The sequence below is a fragment of the Trichosurus vulpecula genome, chromosome 9, assembly GCF_011100635.1.
Source record: "Trichosurus vulpecula isolate mTriVul1 chromosome 9, mTriVul1.pri, whole genome shotgun sequence".
NCBI lineage: Eukaryota > Metazoa > Chordata > Mammalia > Diprotodontia > Phalangeridae > Trichosurus > Trichosurus vulpecula.
In genome coordinates this window covers 46,240,953-46,264,124 of record NC_050581.1, presented here as the reverse complement: position 1 = coordinate 46,264,124, position 23,172 = coordinate 46,240,953, and the positions used below count along the sequence as shown (strand labels likewise).

At 39.3% G+C, this 23,172-nt stretch overlaps 1 pseudogene; it reads right to left on the bottom strand.

Moving 5' to 3' along the window:
- Positions 1 to 13,776: 13,776 nt before the first annotated feature.
- Positions 13,777 to 14,980, bottom strand: LOC118831887 (annotated as a pseudogene).
- Positions 14,981 to 23,172: the final 8,192 nt, after the last annotated feature.

Here is a 23,172-nt window from a genome sequence, read left to right as displayed (position 1 = left end):
GGAACAGCTGCGCAGAATGAATTCTTTATTCATAGTAATCAACCAACAAGCGTTTATTAAGTACCTACTTGTTACACACTGTACAAGCTTTTGGGGATACAAACATAAAAATGAGACAGTCCCTCAAGGAGCTTATTCTCTTTGTGGGGAAACAATACACACACCTATGTATGTATACACACATATACATATATGCACATATTTACACATATATACACATAGATAAAATGAATACAAGGTCAATTTTGAGGGGAAGAGAAAAGCTGTAGCAGCTAGGCATCACAAAAGGCTTTCTATAGAAAATGTAGCTTGAGCAGAGTTTGGAAAGTAACAAAATTTTAAGAGGCAAAGATGAGGTGAGAGTGCATTCCAGACTTGGGAGACAACCAGCCAGTGAAAATTTGTGGAGAAGGGAGATGAAACAGTAAGATCAATTTGGCTGTCCTATAGAGTATAGGAAAGGGAGTAATATATATAATAAGGTCGAAATGGTATGCTGGGTTCAAGTTGCAAAAGGCTTTAAAAGCAAAACAGAGAAGCTTATCTCTGATCCCAAAGGCACAAGGGAGTCACTGGAGTTTATCGAGTAGGGAGTGATATGGTGAGACTTGAACTTTAGAAAAATCACTTAGGGAGTTATATGGAGGATGGATTGGAGAGAAGAGAGACCAATTAGGAAGTTATTTCAGTAGTCCAGAAAAGGGGTGATGACTCTAGGGAAATCACTTAATCTCTAAGTGCCTCAAGCAACATTTAAAACTAAATTGTAGAGCAACTGTTGATTTTCAGTATAGGGAATTCTCTCATAGGAAGTTCCCTATGCCAATAAAATCCCAGTTAGGACCAAAATTAAAAAGGAAAGTCCCTTTTCTAATAATTTCAGAGACTGAACTCTGAACAGATCATAAGGCTAAATTTTAGTGAGCAAAGGTGGCAAATACAGCAATCTACTTCCCATATTACTCATTGTACATATAACAAAGGCTTCATGTCTCATTCTTCCAACCTCTATCCACATTGGTAGGAATGTTCTTAGAGTACAATTGGCTGAATCTCACTCTAGGGTTCTAGTGATAGAGATGGAGTATACTTTCTTTTGAATATTAGGGCATTGTAGCCATAATGGCTTTTGTTTTCTTTGAATGGCTCAGCTTGCCTCATTGAGCCTCTGGACACTGTGGCTTGCTCTTCCGGGGCAGGAGGCCCGGGGAGCATGCCGGGAGGCAGACGGCTTCCTGTGTGGGGAGTCATGGGGCTGGCTGAGGGGAGGTGTTGGCTCCAGAACCTGGTCTACCCTAGGGGGAGGAGCCAACTCAAGAACCAATCAGCCCTGGTCATTCGGGCGGAGCTTGATGATGTCAGAAACCCTATAAGAGGGGAGAGGACAGCTTGAAGATTCTCTCTTTCCTTTTCCGGTTGGAGCCAGAGGCAGTTACGACAGTTACATCGTCAGTTACAGTTGCAGCTTCAGTTTCAGAAACAGACACAGCTGAGGCAGGAGCTGCCAGCAGCAGAGCTGATCTACGGGAGGAAGCTGAACAAAGACTTCAGTCCAGTGGGTAATCTTATTACCATCAAGGGGGAAACATGATTTTGCTTTACGCAATCATGTTTCTCTGTAGCCTCCTGGTTACTCTTTCAAGGCGTACTTATTGGGCCTGGAAGATTATGACCAACATATCAAAATGGGGTTGCTGGTTCATGGGTTGGTTACTGTTGAGCCTAAATAAATGTTTTGATTCTTCTGCCTTCTACTTTGAGAGTTTCTTCTATCCGGCGATTCCGAACCTTTCAGACATGTTTATGATCCTCTTTGAGATTATAAACTCTGCCCTCCTGATACATTTGGCGTCACGAACAGGATCGCTAGGTATAAGATCTCTATTTAGAAGCAGAACAATTTCAGAGGAAGAGATAAATATCCCAGGATGGGAGGATCCATTTTATTCCTCCCTAGCAAAAGAATTGGCTAAAAAAGCTGGACCCTGTGAAAACTGGGAACCAAGGCTACGGAAAGGAGATCCTAGGGATTTGGAAAAGTGTTTACGAGAAGTTGGGATTCAGTCAGGGGCATCACTATCTAGGCAAAGCTGGATAGTGTTATCAGCCTACCGGCTAGTATACGAAAGATTGAGATTAAGTGAAAGACATGGGGGCACTCCTACCCCACAGGAAGAAGGGAAATCTCAGATAGCAGAAGACCAAACTGACTCAAATGAGAACTTTTCTATTAATGTGGCTAAGAGCAACAGGAGACCAAAAAAGCCCAGAGTGCATTTCAACCCAGCCCAGAAAGAGCCGGCTGAGGCACAAAACACTACTGGGGTTCAGGATGTGCCTCACATAGAGAATAGGAGATGGTTAAATGATCAGACAAGGGCTCGACCCATACAAAGGAGGAAGACAGAAACCCGAGGTGAAGATTCAGTTACAAGGGAAATTCAGGAAGATTTCTCACCGCAAGAGGTCACAGATATTTTGAGTAGATTCAGCCAAAGAATAGGAGAACCATTGATATCTTGGATGGTAAGACTCAGTGATCAAGGGGCCGGTGGAATATCAGTAGATGGGACAGACTGCATGAGATTCATAGGTATCAGCCATGATCCTCTAGTTCAACAAGCTTTTAGGGAACATCATCAGCAAGGAGATGGTGATAGCAGGACTACTCTGTTGGCATTAGCCGCTGTGGGATGCAATAAGAGATATGCTACTGATTCTATGTGGCCCACTGAGCACAGACCCTGGTATTCACTTAGAGATTGTATCATGAGACTAAAGGAGGAGGTAATGAAGACTGCCATTATGACAGGAACTGCAGACAAATATTACAATGATCCAATGGGACTGTCTCATAGGAATTTAATAATTAGGACAGCTCCCCCTGCTTATAAACAACTAATTTTGAATTTATTACTTGGAGAAGTAGGGAGCCGTCTTACAACAGTGATAAATAAGATTTTACAGTTATATGACTTAGGTGACTGGGGAAGGGATAGATCTCCTCAAGAGAGAAGGGTGAATAACCAGCAAACTTGGCACCAAAGGAGAGTAACAAGGAAAGAAATGTTTACTACTTTATTGAGAGCAGGGGTAGGTTTTGAAATGATAGATGGAATTCCAACCAATGAATTATACAGAATGTATAGAGGACTTGATAACACGAGAGATAGGGAAATCAGAACTGCTCCTGCAAGCCTACAAGCCACTCAGACTGAAGATGACCTTTAATTAATTAATAGATTCACAGACTATTCTTTTTGTCCTTTGTTTTGGCTAACCTTGTTGCTAGTTTTGTTTCCTTCAGGCTTAAGCACCCTGCACTTTCCGGTGACTGCCTAAGCATGTAGCATTCTTGGAATTCCTGCCAGCTTGTTAAAGAAATGACCTCTGGAATGGGACTTTTTGGGGGCAGGGCCATCTCTACATCCAATTTCAGCATGAAGAAGCTATGGAAAATGAGACCTTCACCCCTCACCCCAAGATTTTGAGCCCCAATCGTTCAAGGGGGGTGGAAATGATGATAGTGTTCTGTTTACTTATTTTGTGTTATCCTTGCTGTGTTGTTTTATTGTTATGATATTATTGATCCTATGTAATGGATACAAGGATTTAGGGGTGGACATTTGAATTATTAATAATTATTTTGGGGATGATTGATTGAAGAGATTATTTTGCTGGGATCTAGGGGTGGATCACATTTGAATCGTTAACCAATGTTTGGGAATGTCACTGAATGATATGTTTTGCTTTATAATGAATGATATGTTTTAGTTTCCTTTGTAATTGAATCACAATGTATGTTCTAGGATACATGGCTGATTAGATTATGTATCCTATAACAAGGGGTGGAATGTAGCCATAATGGCTTTTGTTTTCTTTGAATGGCTCAGCTTGCCTCATTGAGCCTCTGGACACTGTGGCTTGCTCTTCCGGGGCAGGAGGCCCGGGGAGCATGCCGGGAGGCAGACGGCTTCCTGTGTGGGGAGTCATGGGGCTGGCTGAGGGGAGGTGTTGGCTCCAGAACCTGGTCTACCCTAGGGGGAGGAGCCAACTCAAGAACCAATCAGCCCTGGTCATTCGGGCGGAGCTTGATGATGTCAGAAACCCTATAAGAGGGGAGAGGACAGCTTGAAGATTCTCTCTTTCCTTTTCCGGTTGGAGCCAGAGGCAGTTACGACAGTTACATCGTCAGTTACAGTTGCAGCTTCAGTTTCAGAAACAGACACAGCTGAGGCAGGAGCTGCCAGCAGCAGAGCTGATCTACGGGAGGAAGCTGAACAAAGACTTCAGTCCAGTGGGTAATCTTATTACCATCAAGGGGGAAACATGATTTTGCTTTACGCAATCATGTTTCTCTGTAGCCTCCTGGTTACTCTTTCAAGGCGTACTTATTGGGCCTGGAAGATTATGACCAACATATCAAAATGGGGTTGCTGGTTCATGGGTTGGTTACTGTTGAGCCTAAATAAATGTTTTGATTCTTCTGCCTTCTACTTTGAGAGTTTCTTCTATCCGGCGATTCCGAACCTTTCAGACATGTTTATGATCCTCTTTGAGATTATAAACTCTGCCCTCCTGATACAGGCATGTAAGCCCCCATCGGTGTACTCCTTCCACTGATTAGCAAGCTAAACTTAACTAGCTTTTAGGAGGAGGTATTTACTAAGGTGTTATAAGGATAGTTGGTACAAAACATCCCCCTAAACTAGTGGCATACTTTCCCACTCATACAGAGGCTAGGGAAAAGTGGTCTTAGTTTATTTACTTATTTTTAAAAATTTATTATTTTATTTTCCCCCAGTTACATATAAAAACAATTTTTAACATTCATTTTAAAAACTTTCAGTTTCAAATTCTCTCCCTTCCTTCCTCTCCACTCCCCCTGCCCAACCTCCCCCGCCCATATTGAGAAAGCAAGCAATTCCATATAGGCTATACATGTGTAGTCATAGAAAACATTTCCATATTAGTCATGTTGTAAAACAAAACATAGGTGGTCTTAGTTTAGAGAGCACATATGGCAAAGGGGTCATTCATAGCTCCTGCTTGTTAGAAGTCTCCTTATCAAGTTCCTCATAGGTACAGTACATATTTCTGTTGGGCTCTTTATAGCATCCTCAAGCTGACTTTCTTTAGTGTGTCTAGTTTTTCCTGATACAGCCACTGCTGTTCCCAGAATATTGCTAGAATGCCAGTGAGAAGTCTAAAATTTCCAATCTTTTGAAGTTCTTTTTTTTTAAAATTTAATTTATTTAATATATTTAGTTTTCAGCATTGATTTTCACAAGAGTTTGAATTACAAAATTTCTCCCCATTTCTACCTTCCCCCCCACTCCAAGATGGCATATATTCTGGTTGCCCTGTTCCCCAGTCAGCCCTCCCTTCTGTCACCCTACTCCCCTCCCATCTCCTTTTCCCTTCCTTTCTTGTAGGGCAAGATAAATTTCTACACCCCGTTGCTTGTGTATCTTATTTTCTAGTTGCATGCAAAAACTTTTTTTTTTTGTTTTTGAACATCTGTTTTTAAAACTTTGAGTTCCAGATTCTCTCCCCTCTTCCCTTCCCACCCACCCTCCCTAAGAAGTCAAGCAATTCAACATAGGCCACATGTGTATCATTATGCATAACCCTTCCACAATACTCATGTTGTGAAAGACTAACTGTATTTCGCTCCCTCCTAACCTATCCCCCTTTATCCAGTTCTCCCTTGACCCTGTCCCTTTTCGAAAGTGTTTGTTTTTGATTACCTCCTCCCCTGTCTGCCCTCCCTTCTATCATCCCCCCTTTTTTATCTTCTTCCTCCTTCTTTCCTATGGGGTAAGATACCCAATTGAGTGTGTATAGTATTCCCTCCTCAGGTCAGTTCTGATGACAGCAAGATTCACTCATTCCCCCTCACCTGCCTTCTCTTCTCTTCCTACAGAACTGCTTTTTCTTGCCACTTTTATGTGAGATAATTTATCCCGTTCTATCTCTCCCTTTCTCCCTCTCTCAATATATTCCTCTCTCATTCCTTAATTTGATTTTATTTCTTTTAGATATCATCCCTTCATCTTCAGCTCACCCTGTGCCCTCTCTCTCTCTCTCTATATATATATATATATATATACACATATACATATATACATACATGCACACATATACATATATATATACATACACACACACATATATATATATATATATGCATATTCCCTTCAACTACCCTAATACTGAGGTCTCATGAATCATACACATCATCTTTCCATGTAGGAATGTAAACCAAACAGTTCAACTTTAGTAAGTCCCTTGGGATTTCTTTTTCTTGTTCCTTTTCTTGATTACCTTTTCATGCTTCTCTTGCTTCTTGTATTTGAAAGTCAAATTTTCTATTCAGCTCTGGTCTTTTCACTGAGAAAGCTTGAAAGTCCTCTATTTTATTGAAAATCCATATTTTGCCTTGGAGCATGATACTCAGTTTTGCTGGGTAGGTGATTCTTGGTTTTAATCCTAGCTCCATTGACCTCCGGAATATCATATTCCAAGCCCTTCGATCTCTTAATGTAGAAGCTGCTAGATCTTAGGTTATTCCGATTGTGTTTCCACAATACTCAAATTGTTTCTTTCTGGCTGCTTGCAGTATTTTCTCCTTGATCTGGGAGCTCTGGAATTTGGCAACAATATTCCTAGGAGATTTCTTTTTGGGATCTATTTGAGGAGGTGATCGATGGATTCTTTCAATTTCTATTTTGCCCTGTGGCTCTAGAATAACAGGGCAGTTCTCCTTGATAATTTCTTGAAAGATGATATCTAGGCTCTTTTTTTGATCATGGCTTTCAGGTAGTCCAATAATTTTTAAATAATCTCTCCTGGATCTATTTTCCAGGTCAGTGGTTTTTCCAAGGAGATATTTCACATTGTCTTCCACTTTTTCATTCCATTGGTTCTGTTTTATAATATCTTGATTTCTCGTCAAGTCACTAGCTTCCACTTGCTCCAATCTAATTTTTAAGGTATTATTTTCTTTAGTGGTCTTTTGGACCTCCTTTTCCATTTGGGTAGTTCTGCCTTTTAAGGCATTCTTCTCCTCATTGGCTTTTTGGAGCTCTTTTGACATTTGAGTTGGTCTATTTTTTAAGGTGTTGTTTTCTTCAGTATATTTTTCAGTATTTTTTTGGGTCTCCTTTAGCAAGTCATTGACTTGTTTTTCATGGTTTTCTCGCATCCTTCTCATTTCTCTTCCCAATTTTTCCTCTACTTCTCTAACTTGCTTTTCCAAATCCTTTTTGAGCTCTTCCATGGCCTGAGACCAGATCATGTTTTTCTTGGAGGCATTTGTTGTAGGCTCTTTGACTTTGTTGACTTCTTCTGGCTGTATGTTTTGGTCTTCTTTGTCACCAAAGAAAGATTCCAAAGTCTGAGACTGAATCTGGGTGCGTTTTCACTGCCTGGCCATGTTCCCAGCCAACTTACTTGGCCCTTGAGTTTTCAGCGGGGTATGACTGCTTGTAGAGTAAAGAGTACTATGTTCCAAGCTTGGGGGGATGCACTGTTGATTTCAGAGCTATTACAGCCAGCTCTGCCACACCAGCACTCTTCCTTCCCCAAGAACCGCCAACCCGGACTGGGCTTAGATCTTCAGCAGGCTCCTGCTGTACTCCTGCTCTGATCCGCCACTTAATTCCTCCTACCAGGTGGGCCTGGGGCTGGAAACAACTGCAGCTGTAGTTCTGTAGCTGCCACACCTCCACTGCCCCCTGGGCAGTGGCTGAACCTCAAACTCTATGCTCCTGTCCCCAGCAGCTTTTCCCACTAACCTTCTCTGTTGTCTTTGGTGTTTGTGGATTGAGACATCTGGTAACTGCTGCAGCTCACTGATTCAGGGCACTAGGGCACGCTCTGCCCGGCTCCTGGTCTGGTTGGTCTGCCCCGCACATGCTGGGCTCCGCTGCCAGCTCCCTGCAGGATAGACCTTACCAGAGACCATCCAGGCTGTCCTGGGATAGAGCCCTGCTTCCCTCCGCTATTTTGTGGGTTCTGCAGTTCTCCTCTGTTGTCTTTGGCGTTTGTGGGTTGAGAAGTCTGGCAACTGCCACAGCTCACTGATTCAGGGCGCTACGGCCCACTCCGCCCAGCTCCTGGTCTGGTTGGTCCATGTGGCCCATGCTGGGCTCTGCTCTGCTCTGCTCCACTCCCAGCTCCGTTTGCGAAAGAGCTCACCCAGCAACCATCCAGGCTGTCCTGGGCTGGAGCCCTGCTTCCTTCTGATATTTTGTGGGTTCTGCAGTTCTAGAATTGGTTCAGAGCCATTTTTTTATAGGCTTTTGGAGGGACTAGGCAGGGAGCTCACACTAGTCCCTGCTTTCTAGCTGCCATCTTGGTTCCGCCCCCCCCAATCTTTTGAAGTTCTTGAGGTCATTCTCTGACAAGCACGGGGTAAGAAACAGAAAACTTCTCCTATTCCCTCCTTGCCTCTCTCCCTAGCAAGTGATTTTCTCTCAGGAACTTATGTAGAACTGCTCTATTCCTGCTATTAAAAAGCCACATTCTGAATTTACTTCTTGTTTTTTATCCAAGCTTCTCAGGGTGAAACAGATTATTCAACCAGTCCTACTACATTTCCTGTATTGTATCATCTCATTTTATACAATGGCTTTCACTCCTTCCAAAATGACTAAGGACCCTTCCTGCTCTTCCTGCCCCCTCTCCCCCTGCAACACTTCCCCCCCAACACCCCTCCACCATATAGTTTAATGCTTTTGACTGATTGATTGATTGTTTCAACAGAGTTATTCTCATCTGATAAAGCTATCAAGGTGTAGGATATATTAGTTACTTTAATAGGAGTGGAATTATTGATCGATTCAATTGGTGCCCACTCTTATATATGAATTATGACATTAAGGAGGTTTATTATTACAGCTCCTAATTAAATACTTAAATGAGAATATTGTTTATATACAATAATGGACTTCATGAAGTTTTATGGTGGTAGATTGTGGGTTCCCAGGTTTCAGCATATTAAAAAGGAAGTCTCCTTGAGACATTTAAAATAGTTTCAAGATGAAAGATATAAGTATTTATCCATAGTGGAAATGCATAATGATATAGTGGCTAAAGTGGGGATAAAGTGGGTTCCAATCCAATTAGTTTGGTGATTCCTGAAGGCTCCATGCCCCTAGTTAGATATTTTTTACTTATTTGGGAATTGTTGGGCTTTTAAAAATTACATAGCAATTTGATAGTCAGATTTGCAGTCAGTTTCTTAAAGAACATTTGAAAAAAAGGTTTTCATAAGTAGTTCCTTTGTATATCTTAAGCACAGGGCAACAAACAAATTTTAAGAGACTTATCCCTAAGGATTTATGAGTTTACAAATATCTATACTTATACACTAGGCATCTCAAATTTCTCGTAAACCTCTAGGAATGTCATGTAAGATGTATGCAGCTCTCCAAATGTAGCTTGCATACAATAATTCCTACGGAGTTGTACATGGGGATGCCTAATTTATAGTTCTTGAGGGCATATATATGTTATGTGTGGTCAAGATGAGAAAGCATTTGTTTGGAGACTAAAATACTTACGCTTCAAATTCCAGGTGGCCATTGATATTCTTTACCAGGACAGGCTGCTAATTAGTGTATCTACCCTCTAGCAGCTCTGCTTAGTGGTCTGGCATAATAAAAATGTGCCCAGTCTGCTCTAGTCTCTGCCCACAGCATGCACTCACTCTGTGGGTATTCTGTTTACTGAAGTTAAGTCCTGAATGTTATCTTTATATATCATACAAAGAAATTCTACTCATGTGAGCTGGGCAAAAATGTTACCCCTAAAGTGTTATTTCTCTTCTAGGCTCAGAATAGCCAAATATCTAATTTCTCCTTAAACATTTTCAGGGCAAAGGTATTCTTGATGAGAGAGGCTCAAGCCATACTCTCCAGTAGGACTAAGTTATGATAAACAACTAATGGTTGACTTTAAATAGCTTCTGTTGGCAGAAGCTGTCAATGTTGAATTCTTCCACTGTCCTTTGGGAGGTTTTCCTTTTTGGACATGCCTTTGTATGCCTTTCACTTAATGAGAAGACATATGGTTAACTCTGCCTACTCAATAAGTAGGGTAACACCTTTGTGTTAGGAAGACCAGAAGGCAGTCTTGGAATAGCGATTAGAAAGCTGTCCTTGGAACCAGTAAGACCTGGGTTCAAGTCTGCCCTCTGACATATACTGGCTATGTAAGACTAGGCAAGTTACTTAACCTTTCAGTGCCCCAAGAAGTTCTCTAAGACTGTAAGTTGAAGAGAAGGTATACCTGAATTGATAGGGGGAGTTTCCTCATCTGGGAGTATCCTATAGTAATAAAAATCACAGGCTCAATCCTTATACCGGTCTTCCAATAGTGGGTCATGATTATAACTTCTTGATCCATTGGTAAAGCTACAAGCCATGCCATACAAAGAGCAATTTTGTATTCCTAATTTTGAAGGGTCAAGAGGATTGCCTAGAATAGAACATGGCAATTTAATCAGATGGGTGTTTGTGGCTGATCAAATCAGTTTACATCTTTATACGATGCTAATGAGGTCAATATTATGAATCTGAATCCTTCCTACTTCCCCAACTTCATACTATTATATGGCCACTACATTTAGTCCTGGTAACTATCTTAAAATGCTTTTGGTCATAAAAAGATCACAAGAGTGTGATGGATCAGTTTAAATCAATCAGTCTACACATGTTTTAGGCAGGTTGGCTTGTGTTGACATGTATATAACACAAGATAGAAACAAAGCTAGGAGGGAGGAAGACAACAGCCTTGCCCTCTGGGTCTATTCAACCTAGCGTTGTACCAGCAGACTAAGAAGTCAGTTTCAGAACTAGAAATCAATTGAAAGCAGTCTCCTAATATTTACATTTCTTTCTTCCTATCACTGGACTACTGTCCCCCATAAAAATCACTGCATGCACTTCAGATCAATGGTTTTTGCTACCTAAGTCTGTTAAGTAATAATATATAGTAAGCCCCATTTACTTAGAGCCATTGGAATTCCAAAACCCTAATTCCTTTCCACTAAACAAAAGTTTCAGATGCTAGACTCATGCTGATAGACATGGCATTGCCAGGTTGCTAGATATTCATTGCCCAATGACATTACATTGGCTTTAAGACCAGTTTACAGTAGAGAGAGAGGAAAGAAAAATGTTAAGCCTCTAAAAACATGTTGACTATGTGCAAGCATTAGGATTAAGTAAACCCAAACATTCATTCCCCAAAGGAACAAGTTTTTCCTTTGCCTCATGCCTGATGCATGGAAGAAAACTTTGGGCAGGGATCTTCCTTGATCTGGCTCTTGTCTGCTGGCAGAATTTCTTAATGTTTTGCTGGGTGCTTGTCTCAATGAATTTGGAGGATGAACTGCTTTTCATCTTCACTGCGTTTATGATTGACAGTTCTGTGGTTTCTTTACACGCCTGTGCCCCAAATATTTTTGCATGTCCAATCTAGCCCTTTTGAACATGAACAAGTATTGGTAATTTTAAGATCGGTATAAAAAAGCAGATTTGTGAAAGCTGCTCAGTGCCAAGGTGTCATCTATACTTCCACAGTATAGGTTTCTACTGCCTTAATGAAATCCAAAAAGGGAGAATAAAGAAATTGGGAAAGTATAATTGAAATCTCACTTCAGTTTCTTTTTCAGCCAAGGCAAAACTGTTTTGTTAGGTAGGCACTCAACCAATCACTTGTAGTAAACCTTTTATCTTCACCGGTCCCCATTCAGTCCCTCATGTCCTCCTTCACTTTTCCAAGTCGCCCTCACTGCAGTATTCACCCCAAAAAGAGTCTCATTTTTCAAACTACTTTAATAGGTTATTTCTTTATAGGAAGAACTCGGCCTGGATAAAAATATCTCCTGAAATTTTATTTTTTTTAAAAAAAATTATTACTAATTATCTTGATTGGAAATCATCCCCTCTCCCCCAATACCCCACTGTGACAAACCTATGGTAAGACATAGACAAGAATACCACACGATTGACATACATGAATGGGTTGTGATCTGAATAATTGGAGGGACTGCCTATAGTAATGACATCTAATTGATGACATCAATGACATCCTAATTTTATGATAATTTATGTTAGTTTGGGCTTCAAGAAGCAAATAAACATTGACATTGACCATGTGTCAATTGGAGAATGGCTGTTATTCTTACAAATTTGAATCAGTTCTTTATAACCACAGACTATAATTGGAGCAATTGTCTTGATCAACCACCTGCAACTATTTTTTCTAATTGCCTGAACCTCAAAACATAATTTAGGAGGAAAAAAATTGGACGGCCTGGAATCCCTTTTATTACTTACCTGATTCATTTGTAAAACTTTTTAAAATTTCAGTACATTTCCAGAACATTAGGACAAATGACTTTTTCTTGCATTTCCCTTAGGTCTTGTTATCCTTTTAAAGGTCACTGCTATATAAGGTGTCAAATAATTTTCCTGTTACATATTATATTCAATTGCATCTAGTTAAATTGGATCCAGGTAGGTAGCCCAATTCAATCATTTATACTAGAAAATCTACTTTGGTGCCTGAATGATATGGGTTGGCTGGTTATATGTGTTATGAATAACCAGATAATTGTCAAATCTCCACATCATTTATTTATTAACAAACATTTATTAAGCACATACCACATTAGAAGCATCAAGCTAGGTACTAGGCAGGATACAGCAGACAGATAAGATAGGGTTTTTGCCCACAAAGACCTTATCTTCCCCCTCCCCCCAGATTCCAGTCCTCTACTTTCAAAAGCTATGAAGTCTTAAGGATGTATTTATATGGAATGAGTTCTCCAGATAATTGCTATCCTGTTTTATTTTGTCTGTATAGACATAGAAGAAAATGGGCCGCAGGGACCTTGAGTCATTCCAATTTTTGCCTTCTTTGTCCAAGAATTTCTCTTTCCTAGACTTATTGAACTGTACTTCTTCCCTCCTTTTCTTTGGCAGGGATCCATGTCTGCCTTTATAAGAACTCTTGCTGAGCTGCTAGATAACATGGACTTGCGATCCTGGCAAAGCTCCATGTAATTAATATAAGCTCACAAATCATGATCACCTTTCTATCTTGTACATTTAATCTTTCTCCTAGATGTCTTGTGCATATTATCACAGATCATAACTCATTTATATTCAAAATGCTTTTTTTGTATTTCAAAATATCTTATGCATTTTCTAAATTGCATAATATGTGTTGACTACCTTTGCAGTTAACCTTACGTTTACTTTGGGAGATTTTTCCTTCAATGTATGCATTTGAGGATTTATTTGCTTCTTGAAATTCAAACTAGCATAAATTATCATAAAATCATAACATAGAATATTTTTAACAGGGGGAAAAGGGAAGATAAGGGAATAAGCAATTTATATAGTGCCTATTATGTTTCAGGCACTATGCTAAGTTCTTTACAAATATCTCATTTGACAGAGTGAGCAAAGCTTCACTTTTCAAACTGTGTCTATTTCACCAAAATTTCTGGGTGAAGGTGAGTGGATTATTTCAGACATCTTGATGATTAATTCAAGTTGTCTCACAGCTCTTCTTCATCTATTTATTTATCCATTCATTCATTTATTTATCCTTTTTCCTCAAAAATTGACATTTATTCAAAGTCAAATAAAGGAGAAAATGACAGAGGTGTCCATCCCTTGTTCCCCACTCCTATCCAGCTCCCCCTCCCCCCATCCCAGAGAGCAGGCCCTGGATCAAATCAGGTGGGGAAGCCCCTCAGATGAGGTCAGCCACATTGAGAGGCATCTCCTCAATGGAGGTATTATAGACGGTCTCGAAGAATCCTCTTGTCTTCCTCTGTCACCATGTTGATGGCCATGCCTTTACGGCCGAAGCACCCACCATGGCCAATTCCATGAATATAATTCTCCCGGTTGGTGGGAGGGTCGTAATTGATAACCAAAGACACTTGCTGAACATCAATGCCTCTAGCCAATAGGTCAGTGGTAATAAGCACCTGACTGGAACCTGAGTGAAACTCCCTCATGATTATATCACGTTCTTTTTGGTCCATGACTCCATGCATTGCAGAGACAGTAAAGTCAGGGGCATGCATTTTCTCAGTGAGCCAATCCACCTTTCGGCGGGTATCGATGAAGATAACAACTTGGGTAATAGCGTTTCATACAGATCACACAAGGTATCTAGCTTCCACTCCTCTCGTTCCACATTTATGTAAAACTGATGAATGCCTTCCAATGTCAATTCCTCCTTCTTGACTAGAATCCTGATGGGATCCCTCATAAACTTCTTGGTCACTTCCAGCACATCTGAGGGCATGGTGGCTGACAGGAGTACCACCTGAGTATTGCCACTGAGTTTCTGGAATATGTCATAGATCTGGTCCTTGAAACCATGACTCGACATTTCATCTGCTTCATCCAGAACAAACATCTTGATATGTTTGGGAGATAAGTATCGCTGGTGCAGCATGTCAAAGACACAGCCTGGGGTGCTAACGATGATGTGGGGAGCTTCAATCTGCAACTTCTGAACCTCAGCCCTAACATTTGTTCCTCCAATACAGGCATGGCACGAGGCAACCATGTAGTCTCCCAGTGCCATCACTACCTTTCGGATCTGTTGACCTAGCTCTCTAGTGGGTGCCAAAACCAAGGCCTATGTGGCCTTTAAGTCCAGCTCAATCTGTTGTAAAATGGAAATGGGAAAGGTCTTCCCGGTCCCAGACTGGGCTTGAGCAATCACATCTTGATACAAGGAAGAATTGCATGTTGCTGAATGGCAGATGACTTCTCAAAACCATAGGCATATATACCACGAAGAAGAGACTTTGAGAGGTTCATATCATCATAACATCAAAGCTATCCACAATCTCATTCCAGTTACTCTCCATGACACCACCAGGGTCCATTCCATCAGGGCCACTGTCTCTGGATGGAGAGTCCTGACTCACAGACATGATCCTGGGAGCTAGCTTCTTTTTTTAAATAATTTTTTTCCCAAAGGAATATTCATCTCTCCTTCCCACCTCCCTCTGCCCCCACCCCCTGTGTTGAAAAAGAAAGAAAAACAAAATTATCCCTACAAGTGCCTGCATTGGCTATGTCCAAAAAATGTTTTAACCTGTTCTTTAAGTCCATCATCTCTTTATCAGGAAAGAAGTGGCCTCTGAAACCATGGTTGGTCGTTGTGTTCAACAGAATTCCTAAGACTTTCAAAGTTGGCTATCTTTACATTACTGCTGTTATTGTATAAATTGTTCTCCTGGTTCTGTCCATTTCACTCTGCATTAGTTCATACAAATCTTCCCAGACTTCCCAGAAACCATCCTCCTCATTTTTATAGCAAAATTATATATCATATTTATAGAAAATGACTTGTTATTTTTCCTTCTAGCTCCACAAAGTAATCCTTTGGTGTGTGTTTAGTATGGCCCTGGTTAGCTAAATTGATTTAGATAGATAGAATCATCACATTATATTGACTTGGCCTACCCATGAGAAATTAATATTCCTCCATTTATTTATATTTATTTGTATAAAGAGTGTTTTATAATTGTGTTCATGTAGTTCCTGTGTATCTTGGCAGATAGACACCCAAGTATTTTATATTTTCTGTAGTTATTTTAAATGATATTTATCTTTCTACCTTTTCCTTGTTGGATTTTGTTGGTAATATGCAGAAATGCTGCTAATTTATGTGGTTTTATTTTATATACTATAACTGCTGAAGTTGTTAACTGTTTCAATTAGTTTTTTAGTTGATTCTATAAGTAAACCACATATATCTGCAAAAAGTGGTAATTTTGTTTTCTCTTTGTATATTCTGTCAATTTCTTTTTCTTGTCTTATTGTTATATCTAGTGTTTTTAGCACTGTGTTGCATAGTTGTTGTTGTGTTTTTGTTGTTGCGTTTATCCTTCATTTTCAAAGAGGTCCATGACATCAGGAAAATGATGACAGGTTATCACTGCATAGTAATGGTGATGATAAACATCTCTGATATTATTGAAATCAGCTCTTCTCACTTATGCTGTGATAGGACACATCTTCCAAGGTTTCCTAAGACTCCCTCCTTCTCCAGCAACATGGATTAGTTTACCCTAAAAGGTAACAAAGCTTCACATGTATCTGACTGTCCTCTACCCTCACTGATGCATCTGTCTGGTAGCTTTTAGTTGAATGGAGTGTTTCCTGATCACTTAAGAGCAAAAAAAGGGTACTAACTTGTAATAGCAATGGGACTAGAAGCTGCTGTGGGAGTGTAAGACCAGTAACACCAGCACACAGGAGGGCTGCTAGCACAAGTTCTTTGATCTACTTTTCTAAGGAAAGCAACGTTAAGGGGTTTACAATTTCACTTTAATTAAACAGGGCCCCTCAGACTGGGTGGCTATCTGAAGACCATGAAAGTCATCACACTCTGCCCTGCTGATCAAACTCATCTCCATGTGGAAATGAGAGAGGTTGTGTCTATAGAAGCTAAGTGTCATTGTATTCTTGTTGCAAAGTCTTGCCGTTTTAAGGCTAAGTAAGCTACCTTTTGTTAACTGTTTAATGATAAATGCCTTATTTTATCCTAACATCAAAACTCAACTAATAGTATGCTGGTGTGGAACCTAATCCTAAAACAATGTATAATCTTTGGCTAAGAATATGGCCAAAACAAAAAACTAATTGCAGAAGAATTTGAAGTTTGGTCATTATGTAATAATGAAGTGAACCACAAATTTATGTGAGTTATGAACGTGATAATTTAATCCTGTAGCCATGGAATCACCATTAGATGTCACATTGGAACTTTACCATGGATACACACACACACACACATGTATACACACACACACAAATATACACACATATACACATATTATATATGTATGTATGTATGTATCTATATCTTGATTTAATTGTTTTCCATTGGTTATTTCTTTCCTAAGGGGTTGCTATTATTTAAAAATTTTATTGATGCTTTAAAAAAAAACTGTTATCACTTCCCAATACCACTTTCATTCCAACCCAAGAAAACTTTTTTCTTGTAGCAAAGAAGTACAGTTAAGCAAAACAAACTGCTTTATTGACTAAGTATGAAAGCAAATGTCTCCTTTTATCTCTGTGGTCCCATATTTCCTTATACCTTTCCAATCTCTGGAATTAAGACTGGTCATTTCATTGATATGACTTTTAATGACTTTTTTATTTAATGACTTTTAATCTTTTTTAAAACATATTTTGTTTTTTAAATAAAAGTTTTATTGATTTTTTTGGGAGGGATGCCACTGTTCCTTTTCAATCAACCTCCTTTCTCCCATTAAAACTCTCCTTTGGAACAAAGTATAGTTGAATGAAACAAACTAACACATCCTTTAAATTATTGTGCTTAGTTTTTTTCCCTTTGGTTCTAATTGCTTCACTCTGCATCAGTTCATGTAATTCTTCCCAAATTTCTCTGAAATCCTCCTATTCATTGTTTCTAACAGAGTAGTAGTTTTCTGTCTCATTCATATGCCACAATTTTTTCAGTCATTCTTCAATCCAAGGGGTTGTTCTGGGACAGTCAAATCCCATCACGGTATGCTATACAGCATTTGAAACCCACCACTGACTCCTGGTATTGAAAGTAGACATTATATGTTATTAAAATTACCTTTAGGGAATCTTTGTGTAGCAGGAGGTCGTTCCCCAATCTACTTGAAATTACAGGACATAAGGGGCAAGTAACAAATGATAAAATGTAAGATTTTGCTTATTTAAGAGTTTGAGCAACTACATTTTCAGAACATATGGGCCAGGTTAGCAGAAACAGAGACTGTGAGATGTAAGGTACATACTGTTTGTAGGGTGCAAATGAACCACTCAAAGTTTGAAAGGGGTACACTCTAATATATCATTGTCTCTTTTATCTGCTCCTTATGTTTTGCCAGTGCAATCCCTCAAAGCCTGAAAGATTCAAACCCACATACCTCATTGTCTTTTTGCCTGTAATTTCATCAAGTAGATTGGGGGACTCAATTGATCATGGATCCCCTGATTGACTCCAATACCCTACATTTATGGAATTTAAAGACAGAGCTTTAATGTTAATACTTCAATGAATATTATTATTATAATAATATTTTCTCTGACATCAATATGGATGTTACTTCTCCCAGTGCAGACTGCAACTCATTTATGTCTTTAAAAGAGCCATTTTCTTTTAACTTTAAAAATTAACAAGCATTTACTTTTTTCTCTTTCCCACTTTCGCTGTACCCGACTATGGGGGAAAATAAAAATAAAATCCTTGTAATACATACGTATTGTCAGGCAAAACAAACTCCTATATTGGCTGTGTCCAAAAATTTTCAAAGGTCTTATACTGCATCTTGAATCCATTACCTGTCCTTCAGGGGGTGAGTGATGTGTTTCATCACTGGTCCTTTAGAATTGTAGTTAGTTATTAGAGTTCTTAAATTTTGTAAGCTGGTTGTCTTCATAGTTTTGTTGTCTTTGCATAAATTGTTCTCCTGGTTCTGCTCACTTCACTTTGAATCAGTGTATACAAATCTTCCAAAGTTTGTCTAAAAATCTCTCTTTCATGACTTCTTACTGTACAAAAGTCTATTCATACCTTCTCCAACTGTATTACTCTTGTTAATGCCTTTCTGTAAATGCTCAGAGGATTTGCCAACATATTGAAGCCTTCTTCTATTTTATGGATAAGAGTACTTCAGTAATTCATCTGTTAGTCCTCATGGTGGCCTCACCTCTTTTTTTCTTGTTGTGTGTTTTCTTATGCTACTTTCTGTATATGGTAGTGATGGCAATAAGCATTTTTCCCCATTGTCCTTTGCCTTGAGTGTGATTCTACAATCTTGGGGTTCCATGATTAGCAACTAAATAATCAACAAATCAACAGGCATTTTTAAGTGCTTACTGTGTGCCAGACACTATACTAAGCACTTGGGATACAAAGAAAAGCAAAATCAGTCCCTGCTTTTAAATAGCTCACATTCTAATGGGGAAGACAACATGCAAACAATTAGGTACAAAAAAGATATATATCTATATCTATATCTATGTGTATATATATATAATGGGTAAATTGCAAATTATCTCAGAGGGATGGCATTTTCATTGAAAGTGAAAAGGAAAGGGATGTGAGGTGGAAAGCCAGGAGACAGAAAGGAGGAAGGAAAGTATTCCAGGTGTGGGGGACACAGCCAGGGAAAAGGCATAGAGTTATTAGGGAGATGGATTGTCATGTGGGAGAAATAATAAGGGAGGCCAAAGTAACTGGTAAAGAGGGTAAAGTAAAAAAAAAAGACTGGAAATGTTGTAATGGGCCAGGTTATGAAGGACGTTAAAAGCCAGAAGATTTTATATTTGATCCTAGAGGCAAAAGGGGCCACTAGAGTTTATTGAGTAGAAGGGTGACATGGTTAGGTCCATGCCCTAGGAAGATCACTTTGACAGTTGAGTCAGGGATGGACTGGAGAGAGAAATGACTTGAGATAGGGAGACCAGCCAGAACAGAAAGCTAGTGGTTACAAAAAGTCAGTTTTAGAGTGAAGGAAACCAACAAAGAATTACCTTTCCCACTGAAGGACAAGAAGGTAAATTGTCTTTTGAATCATTCTTGCCTATTTCATTTTCAGATCAGTCAAGAATACTTGGGATGTTTCAGTGAAATCTTGACCATTCAAGTAAGCAATTTTACTTTTCACTTCTGTGCAACTTGCAATAAAATTAGTCAAGTCCAATTTTATAACTGCTTAGCTGCTTTTTCAGAAGCATCACCTGTCTCACAGGATTTCCATCCAGTTACAGGCTCAGTTCTGTTTGCTCACTACTTCTCTAAATTGGATTTTTAGCAGCTGGAATTTGCTTCAGATTTATGGATACTACTTTGTTTTTGCCCATTTTCTTTTTCTTTTTGTTGTTCTAACTTTCACTTTGCCCTTGTATTCCTTTAAGGGAATGTTTTAGTTAAATTTTCACTCCGAGGTCCCTCAAACTGGAAGGCTCTCTGGCTAGTGTGGGAATGGACAGGCCTTTTGGTTACTGTGCGTCACTCACTAATGCTTATAACTCAAAGAATTCTCATTTCCATCAGATAAGGGCAATTTGATGTGACCTTCATTCTTTCTTACTCCGAGCAAGTGAAAAATTTAGTTAGTCATTTAGATGTTTCTTTCCTACATGATGTCAACTGTCTGTATATTTGGTTTGGTATAGTATAGATAAAGCATCTAGATAATGACTGGAATTTTAAAAACTTTTCCTGCAGACATTTTGTTATGATATGAATAGTCAGAAATATATGTAGTAATGCCACTGAAGTCCTCTTTTAAAAAGGTTTTATTGATATAAAAAATTACTGTCATTTTCAAGTACAAACCATCCAACAGAGTCCTCTCTTGTCCCAAAGTAAAGTTGAGCAAACCAAATGGACACATTAGCCATATCTGACAGCATATGCCTCATACCACACCCAGAGTGCACTACCACTACACCTCTTTAATAGAGAGAGTGGAGGTAACCTTATCATAAGCCCTCTGGAGTCAAGATTGGTCAATGCAGTGCTCTGAGTTCTGGTGTCTTTTAGTTTCTTTTATTTTATTTTTTAACAATATCTTCTGAATAGTTGTTTTCAAGAAATATCTCAAAGGGATTATTGATGCACTGTTTTGTAAATAAGTGATTGAGTAAGCATGAAAAATAGAGGACATATTATTTATAATAATGTTTTACAGCCTTTTAAAATGTTGCATGTGGTACACAAAAATATCGTTAAAGAATGCAATATTTAATAGTGCAATCAGTGAGCAGTCAAATGAATGAATGTATTTAAGCTACAACCAATAAAATATAAGAGTATAATACATGTGTAATATGCCTCCTTCCAAGCATGGTTATAAAATTAAAAACATTGAAAACTCCAAATTAAATTCAAAATTATAATAGCTCTATAATTTATGAATCTATTGTATCATGGCAATAAAAAAAGAAGGGGAAAAACAAAGGATATTGTTGGAAAGCATACGCCAAAAACTCAATAAAGGACATTTAATTTAAAGATACAGCTAACAGCATAAATATTCCTGCAGTTTTTATATCAATGAGTCTAGTATTCCTCAATACTCAAAACCCTTCCTTATAGAGAGGTTTAAAAGCATGAGGCATGCTGGTAAATATTTAATAACTGGCTCTTCAAAATGGCACGACATGCTTTTAAGTTTAATCTGCATTTATTAACATTTTCCACATTGTTTTCTTAAGCCTTATTGTTGTTTGTCCTTCTTTCTGGAAGAAGACCATGACCTCAGGAAGGTGATATCATGACTTGCAAGTGAACTGGATTTAAGTGAAGGAGGGCTTTGCAAAGTCACTAGCCTCACTTTCTCTTCCAGAGCCATCTGGGTCCACTGGCAAGATATACATCAGAATGACTGGAGATGCTCCGGGATGCAGTGGGAGGCCTCGGCCTTTTTAAGCTAAGGTTTCCCAGGTCACAGTTTGTCTGAGGCAACACCCATGCAGTAATTAAGACTAGGTAAGAAATGAGGCAAAAATGGCCTCTTTTGCCTATTTAAAAAATCAATCTGGCAGAGGAAGATCCTCAAGGTTTCTGGCCAAAACAGAAACAATTGCCATTTACGCTTACTCTGGGCCATCAGAGCCCAAACAATCACCAAGTGAGGCTTGGGCTGGGATGTACTGCTGAGCAATCAGTGAGAGCCCAAGTGATTTGGATTTAAGGCATGGTCCTTAAAAAAGAAATCTAGCTCATAAGCCCCAAGATATCTTGTGAGGTTTCAGTGATCAAAATTCATATTCCTTTGGGCAGAGCATCTTCAGGTAAGGGTATGATTCCATATGTGGACAGAGGGAGAGGAGGGAGGAAGAGAAGAGGGAGGAACCATCTTTTTCTCCTTTTGCTGGCTGTCATCTGAGAATCACTATACAATTCCAATCATCTGATCACCAAAGCGACACTCCACCCTATCCCAGGTGAATTGTTACACCTCAGAGATAGCTCTACCAGTTGAATTTAATGGTGAAGAAATCTGTTTGCATCAAATCTACTCTCTGAATTTAATAAACCTATTCTATATTTTTCATTAACGAGTAAAATAATAATGTAAGACTCATAGGAAGATTTTGAAATTAGTCAATAACATTTGCTAAGTGCCTATTATGTACAGGGCATAGTAGTGAATCCTAAGAAGGAATGCTAAATATGGAAATACCACTCAATTAAACTCAGTACAATAAGCATTTATTAGGAGCCCTTTACATTCAAGATTCTCTGGTAGACACTTGGGACACAAAGATAAAAAATGACATTATCCTGGCCCTCTCAGAGTTTATAGCCTAGTTGGGAAGAAAGACATACATTAGTAAAAGAACTGATGAATATATTTGAAGAATAACACACCAACATAGCATAGGCCCCAGGCACACAGGTAGCCACTTGCAACTGGCCCACCAGCTGCTTCAGCATAGCCCCAGGCAAACAGGCAGCCTCCAGTGGCCAGACTGCCATGTGCTTCAGTGTAGCCCCATGGAAATGAAGAAACACCCCACCAGCACATGCCAGACACCAGCACTAGGACCCCAGCTCAGTACCAGGTAAGCTGCTAGACCCCTATGGCCTCCAGAAGCACCAGACACTCCCACCTCATCCCCTTAGTGTAGCACCAGACATGAAGATCCCTAATGGGTCTCAGGGTAACATCTGTGCAGCACCAGGTAGACAGCCAGGGTTTGTAGCCCCTGGCACAAGAAGTCTGAGGCAGTGTCCCTTCCATCCAAGGAGCAGTGCTCAAATTTAAAAAGAAAGAAAAGAGGCGGAAAAAGACAAGCAAAAAAGAATCTGAACCACTGAAAGTTGTTATGGTGACAGGGAAGAGCAAGACACATACTCAGGAAAGGACAAAAATGTCAAAACATCTATAGGCAAAATCCTAGAGAAAAACAGGAAGTGGTCTCAAGCCCGGAAAGAACTCATGGAAGAGCTCAAAAAAGAAGCTTCAAATCGTAAAGGAAAGGTAAAAGAAAAATTGGGAAAAGAAATGAGAGTGATGCAAGAGAATTATGAAAAAAGAGTCAACAACTTGGAAAAAGAAAACAACTGCTTAAAAAGTAGAATTGGCCAATGGAAAAGGAA